The sequence below is a fragment of the Caretta caretta genome, chromosome 7 (assembly GCF_965140235.1).
Source record: "Caretta caretta isolate rCarCar2 chromosome 7, rCarCar1.hap1, whole genome shotgun sequence".
NCBI classification, from domain to species: Eukaryota; Metazoa; Chordata; order Testudines; family Cheloniidae; genus Caretta; species Caretta caretta.
Window position 1 is genome coordinate 47,568,755 of NC_134212.1, and position 24,921 is coordinate 47,593,675.

The following is a 24,921-nucleotide window of genomic DNA, read 5'->3' on the forward strand; positions in this document are numbered from 1 at the left end:
CCAAAATGCAACAGCACAGCAGGACTCAGGCAGGCAGGCTGCCTGCATGCCGTAGCTGGTGGCCCCGCACCGCGCCCAGAAGACGCAGGCTGCTGGTATGTTTCTGTGCGCCTCTGGTGGGGGGAGAGGGGGAGGCAGCTGGAGACACTGCCCCCACCCCAGGCAGCGCACGGAGACTCTGTGGTCCCCCTCCCCTCAAGGGGCGAGCAGAGACATGCCAGCAGCAAGGCTAAGGTGGCTCCCTGCCCACTTTGCCTCCCTCCCTCTGTGCCGCGACACTCCTGGAAGCAGCCAGCATGTCCCTGCAGCCCCCAGGGTGTGTGTGTGTGTGTGTGTGTCTCCGCGTGTTGCCCCCATCCTGGGTGCCGAGTCCGCAGCTCCCATGGGCTGGAAACTGGGATTGCCACTTGGACTGTATGGCCATGCAAAGGAGTAAGAGGGAGTAGAAATGCATCCCACCCTTACACCAGGAGTTTGGGTATGCAAGTGTCTGCCATGCTCTCTGCCCCAGGCAGCACAAGGAAAAGAGAGTAGTTTACAGCTGGTACAGGCCACTTCCAGCTTCTCCGAGATCAGCAGGAAGTGGGTCTGCAGGTGTCTTGGACATTCTGTCCCTTTTCGAATCTCTGAACACTCACTACTTAAATCAAACCTTGACGCTGCTTCATCTGTTTAGCACGAGGATGACTGGCACTGACCTGTCCCGTGCACGAGGGATAGTCACCCTGGTGAAGGTATGCAGGAAGGGCTTGACGTTGCAGAGACCTCTGTTCCTCTCCACTCAGCCATATGCGGACTCACCCTACTCAGACAGGCTGAGTGTTGGGAAGATTGTTTGAGCGGTTGAGAATCGGGGAGTGGCTTCAGACCAGCGTAGAGCTGAGTCCCCATTGAGCTCTGTAGACCAGGGGTGGCCAGCCTGAGCCTGAGAAGGAGCCAGAATTTAGCAATGTACGTTGCCAAAGAGCCACAGTAATGTCAGCAGCCCCCCATCCTCTACCCCCTCCAGCCCCAGCACCTCCCGCCCACCGCAGCCCCACCAATCAGTGCCTCCACCTCCCACCCGCTACAATCAGCTGTTTTGCAGTGTGCAGGAGGCTCTGGTGGGGAGGGGGGAGGAGCAGGGGCACGGCAGGCTCGGGGGAAGGGACAGGGGCATCAGGGGAAGGGGTGGAGTGGTGGCAGGACCTGGGGCAAAGCAGGGGGTTGAGCAGTGAGCACCTGACAGCACATTGGAAAGTTGGCATCTTTAACTCCAGCCTCGGAGTCAGTGCCTATGCAAGGAGCAGCATATTAACCTCTGAAGAGCCGCATGCGGCTCCGGAGCCACAGGCTGGCCACCTCTGCTGTAGAGTGGTGGCTGGAGGTGGCCTCTGTTTTCCACACTTGAGTTAGATTAAATCACTCTCTCAACTAAACCATTTTGATAACAGAAAACTCCACCGAAGTCTTAAACAAACCAGTAAAATTTTAGAAAGGTTCTTGTGAACTGTTTTTTCCATCAGATTCTAGTGGGGACCCTTGCTGAGTTCCCTGCAGAATGTACCTTCCTCAAGTTTGCTGATGGTGCCCATTAGTGGCTTCCTCAAGAGAAGACATGCAACCTACTACTGCTACAGGGAATCTCCCCGAGCTCAAGTGGGAGAGATCTGTGAGTTTTGAGCAGGACAGCCAGGCTTCTAGTCTTAACTAACAATATGTTAATGTGCAATTTATCTAGCAGCTGTGTTTATTATCAGCAGCACATGGCTTCTTTATACTCCGGGCTCTCTCCTGGGCACTAATATTTCTAATGTATCTTCCAGAGATGAAGCAAGGGCCACAGAGTGTTCACCACAAGCCTTTTATGATCTCCAACCATACTGGGCAAGCGTGTTAGCAAAAGTTACCCATGTGAAATAGACAACTATGCTGATAATTGAAGTGTCCTAAATAGGCTTCACAGTCAGCACTCCACTGAGATGAATGGAGGCAGTTATAAGAGCTATGGTTTTAGGCTATCTGTTGGCAGACAATACCACCCCACTCCACACCCCCACCCCCAGCAGCGGTAAGGCCTAGCAATTAGAACTAGTCAGAAATTTTCTCTTGAAGTTCTCTTTCTAGTGGAGATGAGTAACTTTAACAAAATGGAAAATTTCACACCCAGAAAAGGTTGGTTTGGATTGAATTTTGGGGGTTTTTTTCAAATCAACAAAACTCTGGCTTATAACAAAACACTGAAATCAGCTTTCTGTTGCCAAGTTTCAATTTTTGCTTGCTGAAAAACGTTTCGTTTTTCATCGAAACACTGAAAAAAATCTCAAAGGAAGTTTTGACAAAAAGGAAAAAAGTTAACAGGGCGGGGGGGGGAGGAGGGAGAATGACTTCATTTCTCAATCAACTCTACTAGAAATTATTTTTAACAATAAACAAGGGCTTAAATTCTGTACAAACTAAGAGGCGGGTGGGTGGGAACAGGCCGGGCACTGCCGCGTAAATCTTATTGCTTCTTGCTGGAATTATGCACTAATTCCAGGAGTGCAGCATAAATACTGTTGCTTTTTGTAGAAGCTGCATCAGACTGATCAGAGCAGTAGTGCACGGAGAGACTGGGCTGCGCCTAGAGGACACGCTGGTTCCTAGACAGGTGGCTGGCTGGCCTAATGGGAGCCAAACTCCCTGATGGCATAAATGAGTGTCAGTCTATTGGCCTCAATGGCATTGCACCGGCTAATGCCAACGGCGATTTGTCCCCATGCCTCTAGCCCTGCAGGGCTGACGCAGATGCCTTCTTGTGTTTAGTAGACTAGCATTTCACAGGCAGGGAGCGGGAGGGCTCCGTTTTATTGGAGGGATTCAGAAGCCAAGAGAGGTCTTGCACAGCGTGGCAGTTCCGAACCAAATTATTTTCTTCCGTGCAGACCCTGCATCTCAGCAGTTGTTCCACGCGACCCCCTCAGAATGCGGCTGCTCATCTCTGTTCACCTGGCTGCTCAGCCTGCAGAGAGACACAAACCCAAGGTAGGGATCCTACTGCTTATCATTTTCCAAGACTAAAAGACCAACCCACAGCTGGTGCTTATTGGCACAGCTCCAGAATCTGGCCCATAGATTTTAAGGGGCACAAAACCTAGTGCTTTCTCCTCCCTACTGGCTTTGGGGTTGGAGAGCAGAGTCCTAGCATTGTTGAAATGCTTTAAAAGACTATAGCCCTTCCCGTTCAACATTGCTTGGGTTAATTTCAGAGTCATCAAGCCAAGCATCGAATGACAAATACATTGAGGATGATTAGAAGTGTGGGATCCCCAGAGCTTTCCCGGGGGGGGGGGGGGGGGGGGGGGGGGGCTTGATTCCTTCAGTCCCACTTTGCATCGCTGACACCAGGAGCACCCTGCTGGGAAGTATCACTCAGGTGAGAGCACAGAAATGTTCACAGAGCATAGCGATGGGCATGGTATGGACAGACAGACATAACAACCCTAGTCACCACCACGAGATATTCACGCAAGGATGGTGTGTCTCAACACTGAGCTTTGGGAAAGGCAGCTTTTAAGGCATAAGTTCATGCTGCAAAACCATTTAGCTAAGGGAGCACGGGCCAGATTTTTAAAGGTGTGTAGGTGCCTAACATGGGAGCTAGGCACCTAAGTACCTTTGGGGAGCTGGGCCCTGTGTTGAATATTTTCAAACTTGGGTGTCACAGCTCACACCAGTGTCAACAGCCGCTGGGGATGCTCAGCAACCAGGCTACAGCTACCGTTCGAGCACTACAGCTGCACAGCTACAGTGCCACTGCTCTACGCCTGCAGCGCAGCTGTTTCCTACATCAGTGCAACGGGGTTTTCCACAGATATCGTTAATCCTTCTCCCCCCGCAAGAGGCAGTAGCTAAGTCGACAGAAGAGTTCTTCCATTAACCTAGCTTCGCCTACCTGAGAGGCAGGGGCGGCGGGTATAATAGGCCAGGGGAGGCTAAGCCCTGCCCACACTCTGCCCCGAGGTCCAGCCCTTGCACCCCTCTCTCCCAAAACTGGCAGGGGCTCAGCTCAGGCCAGCGGCCTGGAGTTTGGGCATGGCTGGCTGGCGGCTCAGGCCGGCCGGCAGCCTGGGGCTCAGGGCAGCAGGGACAGGTGGGTCGGCCTGGGCTCCTCCGGCCACGAGAGGGGGGAAGAGCAGGGCCTCAGGCAGAAGGGCTGGGGGGCTAGCCTTCCCGAAGGGGGGTTCACGCACCATCCATTCTGAGGGGTTAGGTTAATCTAACCATGGTGCTCAGGGCACAACATTTTTCACTGCCCTGAGTGACATAAGCAGGTCAATCTAATTTTTAAGTGCAGACCAGGTCTTATTCAGACACTTTAGACACCCAGATTTGAACATTTATTCCTATATAATTCCTTGAAAATCTGTATAACACCTGGATGCCGCTGGTGCCTACATATCAAAGTAAGCACGGCCTTAAAGAAAAACTCCAGTCTATGAAAGTTTCTAGTACCCTCCTGGGGAAGGGAAGAGTAGGTTGAACTCAGGTTTAACAGGTGCTGTAAAGATCCAGCGAATGTGGAGTGAGGTTTGTTCATAGCACAATTATTCTTTTTAAACTCATTTCTCTTGAGTGAGGTTTGTTCATAGCAGATTTAAAAAAAAAAAAAAAGCAACCCTCATTCCTCTTGAGTGACGTTCTCTCGTTAGTCATTTGGAACATCTGTGGAATAGCAATGCACCCAAGTTATCAGCTATTCTGTCGCACTGTCTGATTTTGAAACCTTGGTGACAGTGGAAGCTAAAGAAAGACATGGTTTTAATGAGAGCAGAGGTGACAGCACTTATAAGACTACGGAAATCTCTATCTTCTTCCCAGCGAGAAAGGCTGTGTCATTAACATGCAACAGCAGCCCTGGCACTTTCACTCTGTTATGCACAGGAACTAGATCCCACGTATTTATACAGCCCTATGGGTAGGCTGGGCCTGATTCTGAGCTAGGTGACAAGGTGTAACAGCAGGAACAACTTCACTGCAGTAAGCGCAGAGATGCCTGCATAGAAGTGCTGTGAGAGCAGCCTCAGGCCTGTGCTCATGCCACCTCGAGTACTTCTTACCCACATGTTCCTAGAAATAACATGGCAACAATTGATCTTGGATATTACTGGGGAACCTAGGCTAATACAGTGAGGCTCATTGTCCCCCTCTAGTGGCTGGGTCACATATAACATGTTCGTGTACTGCTGCTGCTCCTGTATTTGATGCTGCAGAGGCATGTGCTTTTAGATCCAGAGGTCCTGGCTTCAGTCCCTGCAAGTGACCTAACCTAGGATGTCACGGCAGGTGGTACCAAGAGCCGCACGGTGTTAGAATGCATAACAAGGTGATTTTGAATGCTAGAGCCTTGAGAAAGGTTTAAAGCAGGGCCTTCAAGAAAACAATACACTTGATCTAAGATGGGGATGGATAAACCACCAGTTTCCTTTTCCCTAGGGCTGGAGCAAATTGCAAGTTGCAATCCCGCCTACGTCTCCCCCAATTCCACATCTCCCCCTATGAGCAGTTTAGAACAAAAAACATCTTTATTTGAAAATTTTCAATTGAAAAATATCAGTTTTGCCGCAGGAAATTTAGAACCTACTTGAAACAAAATTTTCGTTTCCGATTGACATTTCAGACAGAAACAAAAATTTCTCATTTCATCTTCACGTGTTTCATTTCACTGTTTTCTTAAAATCAACATTTCACCTTAAAATGCCATTTTCTATATGGAAGTTTTCTTACACCGCAAACCTGTGATGTAACAACATTTCAAAATGGAGATGAACATTTCTGCTTCATTTTGAAATGTCAATTTAAAAATGAAATTTTGTGTTTCAGAATTTCCCATGAGAAAATGTTTGTGTCAGAACTGACATTTTGCTTCAAAACAGTTTGGTTTCAACAAAGTTGTGTTGTACTTTCTGCATGAAGAATTCTGACCAGCTCTAAACTATAATTTCTCCCTGCCTTTTCAGGAGGCCTTTAACAAGCTGTTACCCCTTAGAGGCCACGTCTTGACCCAAACCAATCTCTACTAGGCAGTGTCCCTTCCCTTATCCTACTTAAGGAGTTTAACCCATTCACTGTGCACTCTAGCACTGGGTACAAAACCCCCATCACAACTCTTCCAATGCAGTTCCTGCCCTAGACATGATCTGTCTGTCTGCCCTAGACATGATCTGATTTGGAATCTGCAAAACTCCAAGGACCGAGCAAATGACCTAGTGATGTACCTACAGTAACACCATTGTTATCAATATTCATATAACTACCAGCTGTGCACTATCTCCAGTGTAATAATAATGATCAAACAGTTATATAGCGCCACAATGGACTTTTCAATATTCCACTGGTTGACTGTTCAAACTATACAGGAAACACTTCACCCACCTCTGAAATGCATCCACTACCTGTAGATAAATATGACAGCAATATGAGTTAATAATACAGTCAGGTTTTGAAGTTCTCTTCTCCTCTCTTCATTCTATTTTCCCTTCTGGTTTAAAGCCCCCTCCCCATTTTTCTCCTAGTACAACAGCTTGAGCTGCTTTTAGACATTGGTTTAGCCTCTAGTTATCATCTTTGTATGTTTTAGAATAATTACAAATCATGATTCACACAATTATTGAGAATGATTGTTTCAAAATATAGCCCAAATGGTATTTTTAAGTGATTCATAAATGCACCTTTTCTCATAATGCCTCGAACAACAATTCCTTAATTGCCTATGCATATACTTTAAGTAATTTTAAAAATAGCCAAGGAATTAACATAATACATCATATGCCACATTTGCAGCCTCCTAAGCTACTTTGTATGTTCCTTCCTCCCTATCTATTTGGTTCTTTTCCCCTCCCCTATTTTGTCTATATATTGTCACTTAGGACAAAATTGCTATTGACTTCAGTGGAAGATTGCTCTTTTGGGATAGGGACCTGTCTTATATGTGAGAAGTGCCTAGCACATATCAGGAACTAGCTACCTAATAATTATTGTATCAATAAGCAATTGAATCAAAACATAAAAATGTTTAAGAAACTGGCAACAAAATCAGACCTTGTGTTTCTTTTCATTTCATTAGACTAATCAATAGGTTACATGAAGAAGAGGTGTGGTGTATTGTACTATCTGAGCCACAGAAAGTCTGTAGATGCTGCTTGGTGTCCAGCCCTTGGCAAATTGTAATTTTTCATTGAAAAGTTGAATCCTGAACATTTTTGGTGAAAACCCAAAATGTTGTGATTTTGGAAATGTTGCTATGGCGTCTCCTGGGAGTTGTAGTTCAGGTGCCTAGCTCACTCTTTTATCTCTATAGGCTGGGATCCCCTACTGGACTACATCTACCATGATGCACCATTGTCTCCCTCCTTGGAGAGGGTAGCAATGTATTATGGGAGTCCCTGGCTATGCTGCACCATGGAAAATGTAGTCAGGAGGGGGAAAATCAGGATATTTTTTGATCAGTCCCAATATCTGTTAACGTCCACCTATTGGTGGCACTTGAAATTCTTTCTGATTTGCACACAGCAAATAGAGGGCAACGTGGTCATACATATGGAGAGTCTGAGCAGCTCCTGCTCTGCATCTTTGGTAGCTATTTACACCTGTGCGAAGTGAATGCAAAACCTCCAGCTGAAATCAGCGGGCAAGGACCCCAATCATCCAGAACAGAAATTGTTCATTACAACCTGTTCTCTTCTAATGTAGCCAGCAAGTGAGATTTCCAGGAAACTTAGCTACCTGGAAATGGCCAGCCGCCACACTTTTTTGGGAGAGGGGGCAAATGGAAGATGGTTTAGGTTGAAGTCCAAATTTCAAATCAGAGTAATTTTGAAGTGACCTGTAACTCTCAGCATTTGATGGATTTTCCTCTCAAACGCTACAGAAACAGTCTCTTCTGCCTGCAGAGTAAACCTGGCAATTTTCCAATCAAACCAGTTTTCCAAGCCAAAGTTATAGTAGGGCTTTCTGCTCAAAGCTGATTGTAACACGATGGAGTGGCAACTGCACAATAAATACTTCTCTCTTCCATGGTGTTTTGTGGGCATAGGTCTCTAATCGCTTTACAAATGAGGGCAAGTATTATTATTCTCATTTTACAGATGAGGTATAGAAGGTAGGTCTCCTGACCCCCATCAAGTGTCTTAGCCATTGGGCAACAAGCCAGATGGTTTCATCAACCCTTTAACTTCTCAGTTTCATCAGCAAATCTCCATGGACAGTATATAATATCAGTGTCAGGAGTGAATGTGTCAGGCACCAATTAGCCATACGTTGTTACACTTCAGGAACCAAGCCATTTCTGAGAGCATGGGACGGAAGGCACTGAGAGGCAATTCCTATGGCCAGCAACCAGCCTGAGAAGCTCAGCAAGACACGGGGCAGATGCCTAGGAGCCTGGGGCAGGTAGCAATGCCCCAACACGATCCATGCATCCGATGAAGTGAGCTGTAGCTCACGAAAGCTTATGCTCAAGTAAATTGGTTAGTCTCTAAGGTGCCACAAGTCCTCCTTTTCTTTTTGCGAATACAGACTAACACGGCTGCTACTCTGAAACAATCCATGCAATGGCTTCAGAGCCATTCCGTGGAGGCTACTGCAGCCCAAGAGCAGAAATAGTCTACGCAAGCCCCTCACCTGGCATAGGACCGGAGACTCCACATAGTGCAGGATCCCCCAGACCCAAAAGAAATCTGATGAGGTTCAATAAGGATAAGTGCAGGGTCCTGCACTTAGGACGGAAGAACCCAATGCACAGCTACAGACTAGGGACCGAATGGCTAGGCAGCAGTTCTGCGGAAAAGGACCTAGGGGTGACAGTGGACGAGAAGCTGGATATGAGTCAGCAGTGTGCCCTTGTTGCCAAGAAGGCCAATGGCATTTTGGGATGTATAAGTAGGGGCATAGCGAGCAGATCGAGAGACGTGATCGTTCCCCTCTATTCGACATTGGTGAGGCCTCATCTGGAGTACTGTGTCCAGTTTTGGGCCCCACACTACAAGAAGGATGTGGATAAATTGGAGAGAGTCCAGCGAAGGGCAACAAAAATGATTAGGGGTCTGGAACACATGAGTTATGAGGAGAGGCTGAGGGAGCTGGGATTGTTTAGTCTGCAGAAGAGAAGAATGAGGGGGGATTTGATAGCTGCTTTCAACTACCTGAAAGGGGGTTCCAAAGAGGATGGCTCTAGACTGTTCTCAATGGTAGCAGATGACAGAACGAGGAGTAATGGTCTCAAGCTGCAGTGGGGGAGGTTTAGATTGGATATTAGGAAAAACTTTTTCACTAAGAGGGTGGTGAAACACTGGAATGCGTTACCTAGGGAGGTGGTAGAATCTCCGTCCTTAGAGGTTTTTAAGGTCAGGCTTGACAAAACCCTGGCTGGGATGATTTAACTGGGAATTGGTCCTGCTTCGAGCAGGGGGTTGGACTAGATGACCTTCTGGGGTCCCTTCCAACCCTTATATTCTATGATTCTATGATCTGTCCTCCAGCCTCCACCCATCCTCCGACATGCAAGATCCACTGCAGCACCAGGCTCCATCCTGCACTGCTCCCCCAAATTCTGCCCCTCCTCCAGGCACACTGCTTCCACTGCAAAGGGGCCTTTGCAGCTGTGGAGGCAGAGGCAGGGTTTGCCCCTGAGTGCAGGGTGATTGGTCTTAAAAGGATTTGGAATGACATTGCAGTCTATTTAAGAACAGGAAATGTAGCTAGCTGGAACAGCCCAGTGGTCCGTCTAGGCTGGTGTCCTGCCAATGCCAGATGCTACAGAGCGAGGCAGAATGCCCCAGTAAAGTAATTAATCTTGCAATGTTGTACCAGGGTGGGAGGGGTCACTCTCTGACCCACTTATGTCCTGGAGCCTGGGGATTGATACCTTTCTCTAACTAGAGTCACTGCGGATGCTAGTCTCTGCCCTGTAAGCATCAAATCCTGCCTTTTGAAACACGTTAGATCCTCAGCTAGTGTAACTGGATACTGGCTTCAATGGAGATACACCAAAGCACAGCAGCTGAGGATCTGGCCATTAAAATGAGTTTCCATTTGGAAAAGTGACGGTTCAAACAGCATCATAGGGGTCCGTGTTTATTGCCTCTCGCTCTCACAGATTCATTTCATGATTACAAAGATGGTTCTCCTTCAAACTCAGCCTGGGAGCAGAGTGGCAGGGCAGGCTGCTTTTGGCTCACACATCGTCACCAGTAATGAGGAGTGAACAGGCCGAGCTCCACCTGTGCAAACCCATTCTGGTGCTTTGAAGGCAAAATCTGACTGGCAAAATATTTAGCCTAAGCTAGAAGCAAGCCAGAATAGCAGCAGTGTCCAAGCTTAGAAGCAAGCCAGCTCGATTTTCAGATTCCGGGTTACAGGCCAGATGCCTCAAGGGCTGAGTTTGAAAGCTATAGGACTCCCTATTGCCCTTCCTTGGTGCAGAGAGGGTGCATAACCCTCCCATTCCAAGTTAGCCAGTGTTTCATACCCACTTTGCTCTGGTGTAAATGACCACAAAAGATGCAGGGCAGCAGAGGATCAGACTCCCCGTTGCTTCCAGATGTGGGCAGCAGTGTAGATGCATCTAGGCCTGGCGTGCTGCGCATATTCAGTAACACAGTTTTCAGGACACCATCCCCTCTCCCCCGATGCCTGTGTGGTTGCTTCATATTATGTTTATTATGTAAAAAGCAAAGGACACAACAGGACCATAGCTGGCCACCATCAGTATCATAACGCAGGTGATTGCTTCTGTCTGGGCACAGGACTGGCTGGCTGATGCAGGCTGGCATGGCTTGGGGCTGGAACTTGCAGCTAACTGCCATGTTCTCAGTGGTGCCTTGTTGGGCCCTTCTCCCATCCTGCCCGTGGGCAGTAGATGATACCGTGATTATGGAGCTGTGTAAATCCTGGAATCCTGTCACTCCCCCGCTGGGCTCACGCAGGCTGGATCTGGGACCAGAACTGACCTGGTGTCCTTGCCACACACAAGGGCCCTCAAGTATGGCAGGATTCATAGAATCATAGAATATCAGGGTTGGAAGGGACCCCAGAAGGTCATCTAGTCCAACCCCCTGCTCGAAGCAGGACCAATTCCCAGTTAAATCATCCCAGCCAGGGCTTTGTCAAGCCTGACCTTAAAAACCTCTAAGGAAGGAGATTCTACCACCTCCCTAGGTAACGCATTCCAGTGTTTCACCACCCTCTTAGTGAAAAAGTTTTTCCTAATATCCAATCTAAACCTCCCCCACTGCAACTTGAGACCATTACTCCTCGTTCTGTCATCTGCTACCATTGAGAACAGTCTAGAGCCATCCTCTTTGGAACCCCCTTTCAGGTAGTTGAAAGCAGCTATCAAATCCCCCCTCATTCTTCTCTTCTGCAGGCTAAACAATCCCAGCTCCCTCAGCCTTTCCTCATAACTCATGTGTTCCAGACCCCTAATCATTTTTGTTGCCCTTCGCTGGACTCTCTCCAATTTATCCACATCCTTCTTGAAGTGTGGGGCCCAAAACTGGACACAGTACTCCAGATGAGGCCTCACCAATGTCGAATAGAGGGGAACGATCACGTCCCTCGATCTGCTCGCTATGCCCCTACTTATACATCCCAAAATGCCATTGGCCTTCTTGGCAACAAGGGCACACTGCTGACTCATATCCAGCTTCTCGTCCACTGTCACCCCTAGGTCCTTTTCCGCAGAACTGCTGCCTAGCCATTCGGTCCCTAGTCTGTAGCTGTGCATTGGGTTCTTCCGTCCTAAGTGCAGGACCCTGCACTTATCCTTATTCCTGGAACCCTGACTCCAGGAAAGGGCATGTCACAAAGAGGGAGGATGAAGACATGGATGCATTGGGAAGGAGAGGAGCTGCCACACAGCTGGCATCAAATCAAAGGGGATATTCCTGAGGTCCTACCAGCATGAATCTAGCTCCGCCATATCATGGCCCAGCTACAGCTGTCCCTTCAGGGTCAACTCCCAGCCACAGAGCCTTAGAGAGATCTGTCGAATAACATGATCTGGCTGAGAGCTCGGGGCTCCCATGGGCTCTCCTCCCACAGCCCTGGGTTGGTGATGCTTTGACATAGAAGTGGGGCTGTTTCCTGGCCTGGGATGTGCCCCAGGGTCCTCCTGCCCCTGTGTCCCACACTCCACTTCAGGCAGTTCAGCACTGTGTGGCCTCCCTGTAAAAAGGAGAGCCTGAACATGGCATGATGCTGACTCACCCTGGCTGCAGGCGACTTGTGCAGCTGCCACCCCAGCCTTCGATTCCCACCGCTCAGACCAGTTTCAGAAAGGGCGGGGGAGCCGCAGGTCTCACTGGGGCAGGGAAGGGCCCAAAGGTGCTGCTCCAGATCCCACCTCCCAAGGCAGCAGTGAGGTAGGTGGGGAAGAGAGGAGGTTGGCTGCCCCAAATCCTTACCAGGCTGAGTTTCCCACCAGCGAGACTGGCCGAGGAAGGGCAGCGGCAGAGGGAGAGTGGGGGCAGAACGGGCTCCTGCAGAGCCCCCATCCCTCGGTGCCATGTTGGGGACCATGCCAGAAAGGGCAAGGTGTGCCAGACAGCACTTAGGAAAGGTAGAGGCAGCAGGTGGGGGCTGGGAGAAGAGGGTCAGTCAGACAATTGAAAATCGTTTCCATCTCTCAGGTCTTAGCATTCCCGGGCCAGGCAGGTCTCCCACATCTGGGCTGTCCTTATTCATAACCCCTGAGAAGAGCTTGGGGATTTCAGATTCACACCAGAGAACAGATATTCTATCCCCAGATTAGACCCACCCCCACCGCAGGGCATTGTGAGCCCTGAGCTGCCATAGGGCAGTGGGGTGGGAATCCAGGCCTCAGTCCCCTCTCCTTCCTGTCCTGCTGCTAGAACAGGTGCCCAGAGAGCAAGTCCCCGCTTCCGCTTCCACTGCCAGATCAGCCAGTGACTTGGCTCCAGGTCCAGCCTTGCTGCCAGAGTGGGAGACCAAAGCATCCACTGGGTTGCAGCTCAGCAGGGCCCCAAGGCCAACCAGTCACAGCTGCCAGCCCAAGCAGGTGATAACCTCTCTCCCATCTGCACTGGGAGGGCCACATGCCGCGGCTCCAGCGCACAGATACTGGAGCTGGGTGGCCAACTGCTTTTCAGTCCCAGTGCGATTTGCTAAGTGCCTGCAGGTTCTGGAAAAACAGTGTCAAGCACTATTCTGTGCGTGTAAAACCCCCGGGCTTCAGGCCCCTTTGGATCTGAAGCCTGCACCTGAGCTGCTAACTCTTTGATGCCTCTTTGAAATGGACGCGGCTGTGATGGAGGCGCCTCTCAAAAGAGAAGCTAGCAAGGCTGGGCTTTTTCCCTCCCGCTCTTTCATTAAATATCTGTTTTTCCTGCTCCATTTCCATAGCGGGCTTCATAAGGAAGCAGAAAAACATTTTCTTTGCTAAATAGCAGCTTCTCTCTTTCAAGAGCAGCTTCAGCCTGAGCTGGGTCATCATCTCCACAGACATCAAAGGCGCAGCCAGTTGGCTTGAAATGAGACCAGTGGCCCGCGTCTTCAAGTTCCCACAGCAAGCAGCGGCTTAGAGACAGTCTGTGTAATTACAGCGAAGTCCCCAAGCTGCTGATGGTAGAAAGGGCTGCTGTGTCAAAACCAGCGCCTTCCTCCTCAGCAGCTCTGCAGCCCGTAGGCATTAGGGTCAGAGCAGCTCAGTGCTAGCCACAGAAGGTAGAGCTCCCGGCTCAGGGAGACAGATTTGCACCAGCAGGGTTCCAGCTAGTGTGCTAAAAATAGTGTGGACGAGTCAGCTGGAGTTCTCAAGCCCACCAAGGCATCCGAGCTGGAGTTGCAGCCCAAGCCGCAATGTCCACACCGTGATTTTTAGCGCACTAGCTGGAGCCCAGCGGGCAGAGGCTGGAAAGCTTGCTTCCCGCTGCATTCGAGATATGCCTAGTCCTGTATCCTTGCAACGTGGCGCAGCTGAGAAGGGGCCAGCCAGCTGAGTTCTCTTCTGCCTCATGAATCATCAGCTAAATCCTGGCCTTGCTGCACCTTATGCTTTGGGAGGGCTCCACATCCAGATTCACACCCAGCCTCATTTAAATGCCTCCTGAAAACCAGCCTGTGCTCTGATTATGTTGCTCAGGCTGGGGACCACCTGTGGCTGTCAGGACCACTACTACAATTGCAACAGGAATCACAGAGCACCTGTCCCTGCAGTCACCCTGTCCTCTTGCCCACCTGCATCTACCCACTGAATATTATCTAAGCCCTAGATTACTACACTCAAGGGCAGGGACTGGCTCTGCATTATTTGTGCAATAGGGTCCTGATCCCTGGCTGGGCTGGTTAAAGTTCTGCTGTAATAATAATAAAACACATGCCATGCTGATTGTTCTAGGAGACATTCGAACACTACAGGGATGGATGCCAGTACAAGAGAGCGTAGACAGATGAGCTAGTCGTGAATTTGTGGTGAAAATGTTTTTCAATGGAAAATGCATTTTCTGCAAAGTCTTTCCTGGGAAAACTTTGATTTTCACCAACATTTTTTAATTTGCAATCAGGAAAATTGAAATGAGTGGTTTTGTGAAGCTGAAACATTTCCCTTTTTCAAACCAAATCAGAAGGTTTCATTTCAGGTCAATTTGACACTATGATGGGTCCCCCTGAGCTGCCACAGCACCTCGGAGAGTTATAATTTGGGTGCCCATGATGCATCATGGTTTCTCCTCTAGCTGAAGCACGGCATAATGAGAGTCCTGTGACACCAGTGCATCATGGGAAATGTAGTCCAACTGGGGAGCCCAGCACATAGAGGCGAACAGAGGCATTTGACATATAACTCCCATGAGGCTACCCCGTATTTCAGACACAGTTCAATGTTGAATGGATCCGGAATGAAACATTTTGATTCAGGAATGTCAAAATGGTTTTGATTGGGGAAAAAAACTGATATTTTGATTTTTCATCCCTATATTCAGGATGGAAACTAATGTCAAACTCTCAGAACTGGCCTCTGGGATAGCAATTCCGATTTTCTCTCAGCTTTAATAGACTGATGAATTGTAGATTTTGGTGGCAACAGACAGCTTTTGAAGGGGACAGTGGCGAGGGACACATGGGAAAAAGCATCTGATAGATCCCATGAGATCCTTGGGGCATAGGCCAAACTTCTGTTCATTCTGTTGGGTGAGGGCAAGAAAGGGGCAATCTAACCCAAGGAAATTATAGCCATTCCTTGCTCAGTAGATGCATATTTCATCATAGTTGAGCCCTTTAGCAATAGAAATAAGGAGTTGCTGCTTTTTTTACTCCCGTTACCCTACAAAGCCAGCCCAGGTAGAATAGCCATTCCTTGCTCAGTAGATGCATATTTCATCATAGTTGAGCCCTTTAGCAATAGAAATAAGGAGTTGCTGCTTTTTTTACTCCCGTTACCCTACAAAGCCAGCCCAGGTAGAATGGAAGAGGGAGTTAGAATTTAGTGCTGCTCATGCATCATCCATAGAGTTGGTTACAAAGTTCTGGGCAGTGACCCCTGTGCAAACCCATCAATGGTAATAGGGGTAAGTAGGTGTCACCAAGGGCTGAAATTTGGTTGCAGTGGGGTGACTGAGTGCATCATGGGTGATTACTAGAGCTGGTCAGGAACTGATTTTTCTTCTTGGGGAAGGGAGGAAAAAAACAAAACAAAAAATGGTTTTCCCATTGTCATCCCATTTTTTCTTTGAAATTGTGTGTGCTTTACCCATAAACCTGAAAACCAAAAATGTTCAGTTTCCAACCACTGAAAAATATTCTATTTCTGGCAACCCAAAACCAAAAACAATTTTAGTTTCTAGTAGCTGGGAAAAAATCCTTGGTTTTTGTTTTTCCGATCTGTTTTTTTATGAAGCCCCGAACGTGTAATGCAAACAGGAGACAAAACACAACGTTTAGTCAAAAAGCCGTTTCCACCGAAAAAAACATTTTGACAGAAAATGTTCAGCCAGCTCTGGGGCTGGTGCACGGGAAGGAAAGGCCTGACTTAGATCCAGCATGAGCTTGTGTGTGGCACTGGCAGTTAGGGGAAAAACCAACTCCCAGGTATGCGTGACTAAAAGGACAGACTGTATGGCATGGAGTCTTTGGGTGTAGAAAGCCATGCAGCTACATCACTACTTCGCATTGGCTCTCTAACTGGCCTATAATTACATAGACAATACAAGCCCATTTATCCAGCCCCTTTAAATCAAACTCCTCTTTTCATCCAAATTTCAGTAAGATCACTCTGGATAATTATCCACTGGGTCCTGCTTTTGATATGCCTCCTTCCCACACAAAAATTGGATAAATGAGGGTTCAGTCTTATAAAATGGTCAGCAGATCCAGTACATAGTATTGACTTTCCATAATACCCCTTATCGTTCCTTGCACCGAGGTGCTACCCCAAGTTTCATCTCGGGCCAGATCATTCTTTCATTGACTAGTAACAAACCTCAGAATTCCGCAGCTCTCCACTGATATATATTTTAGCACATGTTTCTAACCCTGGAGGTCCACAAAATATTTGACCTTTCCTTGGTTGGTGACAGTGTCTGAAAATCACCCATCCTGTTCCTTAGCTTAGTACAATTTAAAGGGCAAAAATCTCATGTTTTGAAAGAAAGAAAAACATTTTTGTGAAAGCTGTTTGAAGCGGCTCAGAGGTTTGGAATCCTAGAAATAGCTCCAGCAAAGTGCAGGTGAGATGGCCAAAGCAGAATGATAAATGCAGGTGATCACACTGATGGCCGTCACTTCCATATGCGTGTGTGTATCGAGAGCTACCAGTAGCGAAAATCCCACAGTCAGTTGGAAAAGAGATTGTGTTGCAGATCTATGATGTGATCAAAGGACTGCTCTTTGCTGCTGAGCTATCATAACCAAATAATACAAACCTAGTTAAACTGTAGGGAAAAGCCCAAGGTAGATTTAAAGCATTTTATCAAGAGACTAGTATGAACCAAAACCTGGTATCTAAATCGCCCTAAACTTTATGGGGTTTGAAATCCCACTCTGAATCTTGCAGTTTATCCCTATATGTGCCCTTAATTAAAGTCAAACAGTTTGGTAGCAAATTAGCAGCCACATACGCTGATCAACTAAGTTACCTCTGATGGCCTAATAAAAATCTTTGGATTGGTTGAATTATCTCTGATGGCCCAATCTCATCACCTGGTGAGGAGTGGTTTCATATGTTCTTGAAAATTAAACGTAAAGTATTACTGTGCCAAGGAGTTTTTTCTTCTGGTTTTCTACTGCTTCTTTCACAAGGAAAATCTGACAAGAGGAGGACCAGGACCATGACACTGTAATATGGTTTAGTGTCCTGTTAATTTTTAAAGCTTTCTTTGTGCCCATCCCTCTGAGGACAAGCAAAGCTCACCTTTCCTTGCATACACCAGTGGGGGTGCCAACCGATTCGCTCTCTTTCCATGTCTGAGAGGGCTGTTCCTTAGCCTGCGATCTTGCACGCAGGGAAAAGCCAAACTGGGATGTGCTGTCACTAAATAACTTACAATGCAATTGTGAACGAGAGCTGGAAGAACGTTTTTGGAACCACTCTGGTACTCACCAGCTACTTCTTTTCCTCAAAGGGGAAGCAAGTGCTTTTCCTTAGCTGCCATTTCACCTCTTCTGCGTTACCAGCCCAGGTCATTCCTGGCTCCCCACAGCCAGCAGCAGCGCCTCTGCAACAGGCTCTCAGGCAGGGTTGGGGACCCCAATCTTTTGAGTTTGGGATCATGCTGCTGCATAATAAACGGTCACCCAGGCTTATTTTCACTGCCTCCTGTGTCATTCAAGCTGGGCCCAATCCAGCACGCTGGAACCAGCTCATCCTTGCCTGGGTAACTGGCTGATCCAAATGCTTCTGTGGGAAGCAAAAAGGGGATGATTTGAAATGCAGCCTGGCCCCACCTCTTTAGTGCTGTGCAACTAATGGCTGTCCCTGACTGTCAGGTAGGTAGTGTTATCCCCGAGGCAAAGAGCAGTCAAGTGACTAGCCCAAGGTTACAGAAGGAGTCAGTTGCAGAGGAGTTCCTGGTTCCCAGCCATGTGCTTACCCCATTAAGTCCCTCTTAGCCCCACTTATTCTCTCTGTCCTGCCTTAGTGACAAAGTGCCGTCCGGGCCCCTTACTCTTACCCTTACGGGCCAAGGCTTTCCCCCCCACACTCTCTCCTCCAAAGCCCTCTCCACACTGGCAAAGCTGAGATCCCTCATTCACCCCCTGTGGGAGCTGTATTGTGGACAGGGCTCGGCCGCAGCACCAACCCCACCCACAGTCTGATCCCCATCTGCACCACAACATCTGCCATTGGTGGCACAGCAGGGGGTGAGTTACAGGTCCATTTGGCCAGCATAGAAACCGTCCTAGCACACAACCCGAGCAATTCTGCCAAGACCCCATCTCTCTGCAAATCCAGGAAGGTGGGTTCTGGGATGGCTCTTGTTATTGTACAGGCAGGGCATGCCACTGAGGGCTGACTAGACCCCTCTACAGGCCGGGAGTAACAGGAGAGAATTGTGTGACCCACTATTGGCACTTACACTAATGAGAAGCCCAAGCTTGGTGCAGAGAGAAAGAGGCCGATACATGTGATTTTCATGCCATGGAGGCAGGAGAAATGCTTGAGAGGAAGCGTTTTTCCATGCTCTGCTCCTCTCGATAGGCAGCTCTGTAAGTATTCATCAAATGGCCTCTAACAGAGTAATAGATCCCAGATTTCATTCCGCCCACGTACACCTTCTTAACAGAATATCTGTGTTTGTTCACTCTGTTGTCTGGCCTCCTGTCAAGATATCCTGCAGCCGGCCTGGAGCTGCTTCTAATGGGCTGCCAGGGGATTTGTTCTCTGACAGGAGTGTGTACCAGGTGCTGACAGCTTGCTGGAAAGACTTGCTGTGCTCGCAGGATTGGAAATTGGTCCCTCATTCTCACCCTGTCAGAGCGGCTAGGTGGCGGACGATGAACCGCGATGCGCTCTTCTGTAGCTTTCCGTTGCCATGTGGGGCCAAGAGATTGTGTCGGGGCTGGCATGTCTGCTGATCGGCGTTTGCACAGTACCCCAGGCCTTGCAGTGTAGTGTGGGCTGCAGCATTCAAAGATGAGCTGCAATTAACCTTCTGTTCCTCTCGACTTCAAATCAGGGAGTAGCCACAGCCAGTATTAGGACTATGCAATCAAGCACCATGGGGACCCACCAGCGCAGCGTCAGGATCAAGCTGAGTGTCTTAAGATGCAAATCTGTTTCTGTGTTTTCCATGATCCTTCCTTTGGGGAGCCATTTATCATGGGGCCACACTAACATGAGCTCTGGTCCCCTTGAGCTTCTTCCCCCAGGGCCCGAAGGAGCCTGAAAAAGCCAAATCAGTACGTGTGAAGAAATGGTTGCACAGCTACGCGGGAGCATGCAGCAGGTGTGTGGCATACTTGTGCTCAGGCATAGGAGAGCAGATGCAGGTGTGTAACACTGTACGGAGGGCTAAGTGTGAGCACAGAGGCAGAGAGAGAGAATCTTTATAAGTTAACACAGCAGTCATACTACAAATATTTCTTCTTCCCTTTCACCAGGGCAGGGAACGTGGCCCCTGCTCCATGAGTCACATCCTGAGCTACTGAGGAGGGAGACAACTTTAGCTTAGTTGTGAGTGAGCAGCTGCCTTCTGCCCTCATGACATGAGCCTGATTATATGCGAGTGCTCTTCTCTAGAGTAAGGCAAAGTCCTGCCCCTCGGGGGTGGGTAGGGCGTGTGCTGGCCATTCACTGGTACCTGAGCCCTCACGCCAACACAGATTAGCCTGTGCAGAGCAGGAGGAAGCAATGCAGAGTGGAGCAGACTTTGCAAAGGGGAAGGATACACCCGTTTAGCCATGGCTGCAACACCTACCCGAGCTGACTGGGTATCTGGCCACGCCCTGATCCTGGCAATGGAACAAGCCAGCGTAGAAGCTGAGGCCCACACCCCATTGCAACCCATTACTGAGCACTAGGCTGAGATCTTACCCTGCATGTGGGGTGGGGTGGAAGAGGCTCCCTATGCACTATTCTCTCCCATGCAGCCACATGCAGGTCAGGATTTGCCCCTTACTGGGGCAAAAAATAGCCTAATTTTTTGTTAATGCATGCACGCAATTGCTGGTGAAAACTGCATGCACGTGTATGAGTCCGCTTTGAATGCACAGGTACTGTGCGTGCACCCCAGTGCGGGGCCTGGTGTGCGCCCAGATAGATACGTGTGTCTACAGTCACTAGCTCAGGAAAACACGCAATCTGTAGTAACTGAGCACACAATCAGGAGCACAACTGCAGAGGCTCAGCTGAAATCGGGCCCTGACGGTTTTGAAAAAGCCCTGGCTGGGATGATGTAGTTGGGGATTGGTCCTGCTTTGAGCCGGGGGTTGGACTAGATGACCTTCTGAGGTCCCTTCCAACCCTGATATTCTATTATTCTATTCTGTCACTCTGCATCAGACACAGTGGCCCAGAGCATCACAGCTCTCAGGCACGAGGGGTGAATTTGTGGGCCGAGTGCCATCTATGGTAAAACTCCCATTGCATTGGGGAGGCCAGGATTTCACCTGGGATTCCAAGCAGAGGAGCTGATCCTCTGAAGATCTAGGGTTTTATGCTGCTGACAGTCCCCGGGATGAGAGGATGTCCAGCACATGGCAGGATTGGGGCCAGTGTACTCTAGGTAGGCTAAAATAGGAGAGAAGGAAAGCTGCAGGAGCGAGGGGCAGAGGAGAGCAGGATGGAGGAGGGGAGAGGGACGGGAAGGAGAGAGTGCAAGGTTTCTCTGGGCACGCTGCAAATCAGGCAGGGCTGGGTGAACTGGCTAGGATGGAATGAGACCTGAAACTCTCACCTTTGCCCTGAACCAAACCCCGGGAACCAGACATTTCAGCTAACTCCCCCCCCCACGTTTCTGTGCACTTAGATTCAGTCAGGGTTGGAATGGAGGCTGCAATCCTACCAGGTAGGTTTAATGGGGCAGGGTCTGCGAATGACGCACCACCAAACAGTGCTAGAAACTGGACTGAGCAGGCAGCTCTGCTAGCATTTCCAGCCCCAGCCCTACACCAAAGAGAGCCAGGCACGTTTAGATCAGTGTCCAACAACCTCAGACCCTTCCAGCCTCACCATCCCCTGTGCCCCAGGCTAAGACCTGTCCAGTGTGCAGTGGAGTCAATGTAAAAGCTGGGATGGATACACGGGGGACAGTTCTCTAGTTGTTCCAAAATCCTGGGCAGGAGCCAGAAGCTGATGCCACAAGGGCATGACACTCATCACTACCTAATGATCTGGAGCGGAGATCTGAGCTCAGGGGCATATGGACAAGCACTCTGCCCCAGAGACCACCCCCCCGGAACCAGTCCATCCTAGGTCCCTTCTGCTTGAGTCTCTCTCTCTTTTTTTTTTCTCTTTGTTCCTTTCCTGAAATGTTTTTCTCTTTCCCCAGCATCCTCCACCTGCACAGACCCAATGAAGACCATCAAGACTCCTTCATGCATCATGTTCCAGGGAATGGCTCCCATCTGAGCCTGCCCCAGGGTCAGTTCTGCAGCCAGATGCGCTGTGAGAAGGCATCAGAGCAGCAGCCTCCCCAAGGAAGAGAGAGGGAAGGAGGAGGGGATAGGAGGACATACCTGATGGCATGCCACTCAGAGGCCTGTCTGCTGCCAGCAGAGGAGACGTGTCCTGTGTCCCACTGTCTTTTATGGCTTTTTATTCCTATGTGATTATACTGCTCATTTCATATAGGGATTGAAGCCGTGCAATACGCTGGGGCTGGCCACCGGAGAACATCACCAGTTCCTGCGGACCTCGCTTTTAAAGGGCCACTATCGCCAAAATGAGCTGCTGGTGCACTGGGTCACTGCCCCCAGTGCTCAGGGGCCTGGAGTAGCCCCTGTAGGAGAGTCCTGGAGTATCAGTAACTGTCTGTGCTCAGCCAGGAGATGCTGCCACCATGCCAGGGTGGGCATCCTAGGTATGTCCACATGGCAATCAGGAGGGTGAGGGGGTGACTGCAGCATGTGCAAACATAGCTGAGCTGGCTAGAGCAACGCTAGCTTGAGTAACACTAGCAGCGACACCCCAGCAGCGGGGGTGTCAGCACAGGCTGGCCGCTCGAGTTCGTCCCCAGGGTCTCCGGTGGGCTTGTACCATCCATGTTGCAGCGGCTTCCCTGTTACTTGAACTGGCGCTGATCTAGGGAGCTCGGGTACATCTACGCATGCTGCAGTCACACCCCTCTGAGTGCAGTGCAGTGCAGTCGTCCCCATCCAGAAAAAGCAGGGCCTGTTTAACCTCAGCCCTGCTTTGGATGGTATCCCCACACCTGGCTTCTGCCAGCCCCGCAGAGTCCCTGACTCGGGTAGATGCTGCGAGCCAACCCACCCACTGGGGAATGCACCTGAGAAATGAACAGAGTAGTGGCCACACCCAAAGGCTACCACCACCAGGGGGTTAGGGGAGGGTGGTGACTGGAGTACACTGACACAAACACTGGATCCTGCTCCCAGTGAAGTCAATGGCAAAACTCCCATTGATTTCAATGGAGGCAGATTAGAACCTTGGCCAGCCTGGTAGGTGTCGGCGCACATGGGAGGGTTGTGAAAAACACGGCTGGAGTGACTCTGACCAGCTCAGACAAGACTGTCCCAGCAGGGGCCAGTGGAACTGGGCACTCCCTGACTTGTACTGCAGGCTCTGCCACAGACCTACTCTGTGAGTTTGGGCAACTCACTTCACCCTGCATGCCATTTTTTCCCTTCCGCCTCGTCTATTTAGACTGGAAGCTCTCTGGGCCAGGGATGGTCTGTTAAAGGGCACTAGTCTGGATGATTGACACTTGGGTGCGAGCAACCACACTGCAAAGCCCTACCCATTACTCCAACTGTGCTCCTCCGTGTGCACCACTAGGACTTCTGGGAGCACCTCCCATGGTCCTTTGTGCTGCAATAAACCGAGTCGGTGGAGAACTCTTTCCCAGTGAATGGTGGGAGAACTCCACTGCCCCTGTGAGCATATGGAGGGAATTGTGGGAGGCACTGGAGAACTGATCTAGTGTGCATTCTCACTGCACAGAGGCAGATTGCCAGCTGGAGTAAAAGCAGAACCTGGGCTCTAACTCACATCCCCAGCCAGGCCAATTAGCCTGGGTTGAAAGCACCACTACCCTCAGGGGAGAGGGTTTTATGTGTGGACAGAAGAGGGAGGTGATGGGTAACACCTGAGTTAACTCAGTAATGAAGAAGCACTCTACTGGTTACATAAAGACAGTTGTACCTGCATTGTAGACAGGGCCTTAAAAAACAGAGTTCCAGCTAATCAAATGTTTCTAGGGCTCCAGAACAAAGGGAAAGAGATCGAGACTATGATGCCTGGGCAGGATTACCTCTAAACAGTGTTTTCCAAAGTTTCTCAAGAGGCTTCTGTGGCTCTTTAAAGGTCTGCGTAATATCTGTCACAGTAGCGAAAATGGGTAAAATTACACAGCTTGTGAAAGAGATTAAAGGCAGACCCCTTCCGCTCACTTCATAAAGGAAGGCCCCCATTAACACCTTGTGAAATATTAGCCATTAAGCAGCCTCCACGCAGAATAAAACCATCAATATGTATCATTATTGGCTCTTTAATGAAGTGAGAATGGGAGTGCTGGGGAGCTGGGATATTAATGTCTCCTAAGAGGCATGAGCAATGCCAAGGCCAGGAGCCAAGATTTTTAATTTACTGCCAAAAGCTTCCCCCGTTAATAATGTGGTTACTTATCCTGAACATTATCACTGTTTGGCCACAAGTGTTCCATTTACAGAAGTGAGCTGGGCCCTCAGAAAGCACGTGGCCAGCTGCTGCACGTGGCCAGCTGCTGCATCTGCCAATCCTCTCACCCTTGGCCTCCTTACAGGCAGGAGGGGGCTGTACAGTCACTGAAATCTTCCCAGCAGTCGTACCCACTCCTACCCCTTTTTTGCTTCCCTTCTCACTTGCACTTCAGGACTTTCTTTACGGTTAGGAGTGTTCCTGGCTGCACAGAGCCTGCTCTGCATACACATGCTGTATACATTTCCCTGGAGTCCCATAAAGTCACTGTCCTCACTCCTCCACCTTCATCTATCTCCTCAAGACCCACTTCTTCCAGGATCCCAGGGAGGACAGTCTCTTTAGTCTATTGCAAGTGGCTGGTATCCGTTACCTTTTCAGTGCATAGAATGTATATATAATAATGTGTGTCTGTGTATATAAATAGATTGATATATTCGATTGTAAACTTCTCCCCCATTCTGTCACTTGTCTTACACTGTAAGCTCCTTGGGGCAGGGACCGTGTCTTTTTATGTTTGGGGGGGGGATCGAAACCCCTGGGTGTTACTGTAATAATAAATAAATAAATAATAATAATAAACAACAGATTCCAGCCTTTGCAGTTGTCTGACTAGATTGAAGTGGCTCTAATATCACTCCAGGATCACATAGGCAAAGCCCAGCTATAAAAACCCCTCCCCTCAGAGTTCATGGAGACAAATTCAATGATGCCTTCCAGGCTCTGAAGGTCAATCCATCACACCTTTGAGATACCTCCAACCTCTCTTGAATGTGGTGAAGGTAATAACAGTACTTGGCAGTTACATACCACTTTGTGGCTCAAGACATGATCCAAACAATCTTCAGACACAAACCTGTGAGGTACGGCAGTACTATTCCCTTGGTACAAATCAGAAGCTGAGGCAGCAAGAGGTTAAATAACTTACCTCTGATCTTGTTACTGGTAGAGCCAGGATTAGAACTCAGGAACCTGAGTCTCCTTTCCCATGCTGCTTTTCATCACAGGGGAATATTTATCTCCCAGGACAGCAGGGGTGGCCCGATAGCTACACAAATTGCAGTTAGGAAAAGATTCTGCTCTTAGTCATATTT

At 49.1% G+C, this 24,921-nt stretch overlaps 1 long non-coding RNA gene across 1 annotated transcript in view; it reads left to right on the forward strand.

Moving 5' to 3' along the window:
• The window catches only part of LOC125639583 (uncharacterized), a 78,945-nt gene extending 54,519 nt beyond the window's left edge, over positions 1 to 24,426 (forward strand). The window contains exons 3-4 of the long non-coding RNA XR_007357523.2: positions 2,904 to 3,003; positions 21,462 to 24,426. This is a non-coding gene — a long non-coding RNA (uncharacterized LOC125639583). The remainder of the gene's footprint in view (positions 1 to 2,903; positions 3,004 to 21,461) is intronic.
• The last annotated feature ends 495 nt before the right edge of the window (positions 24,427 to 24,921 follow it).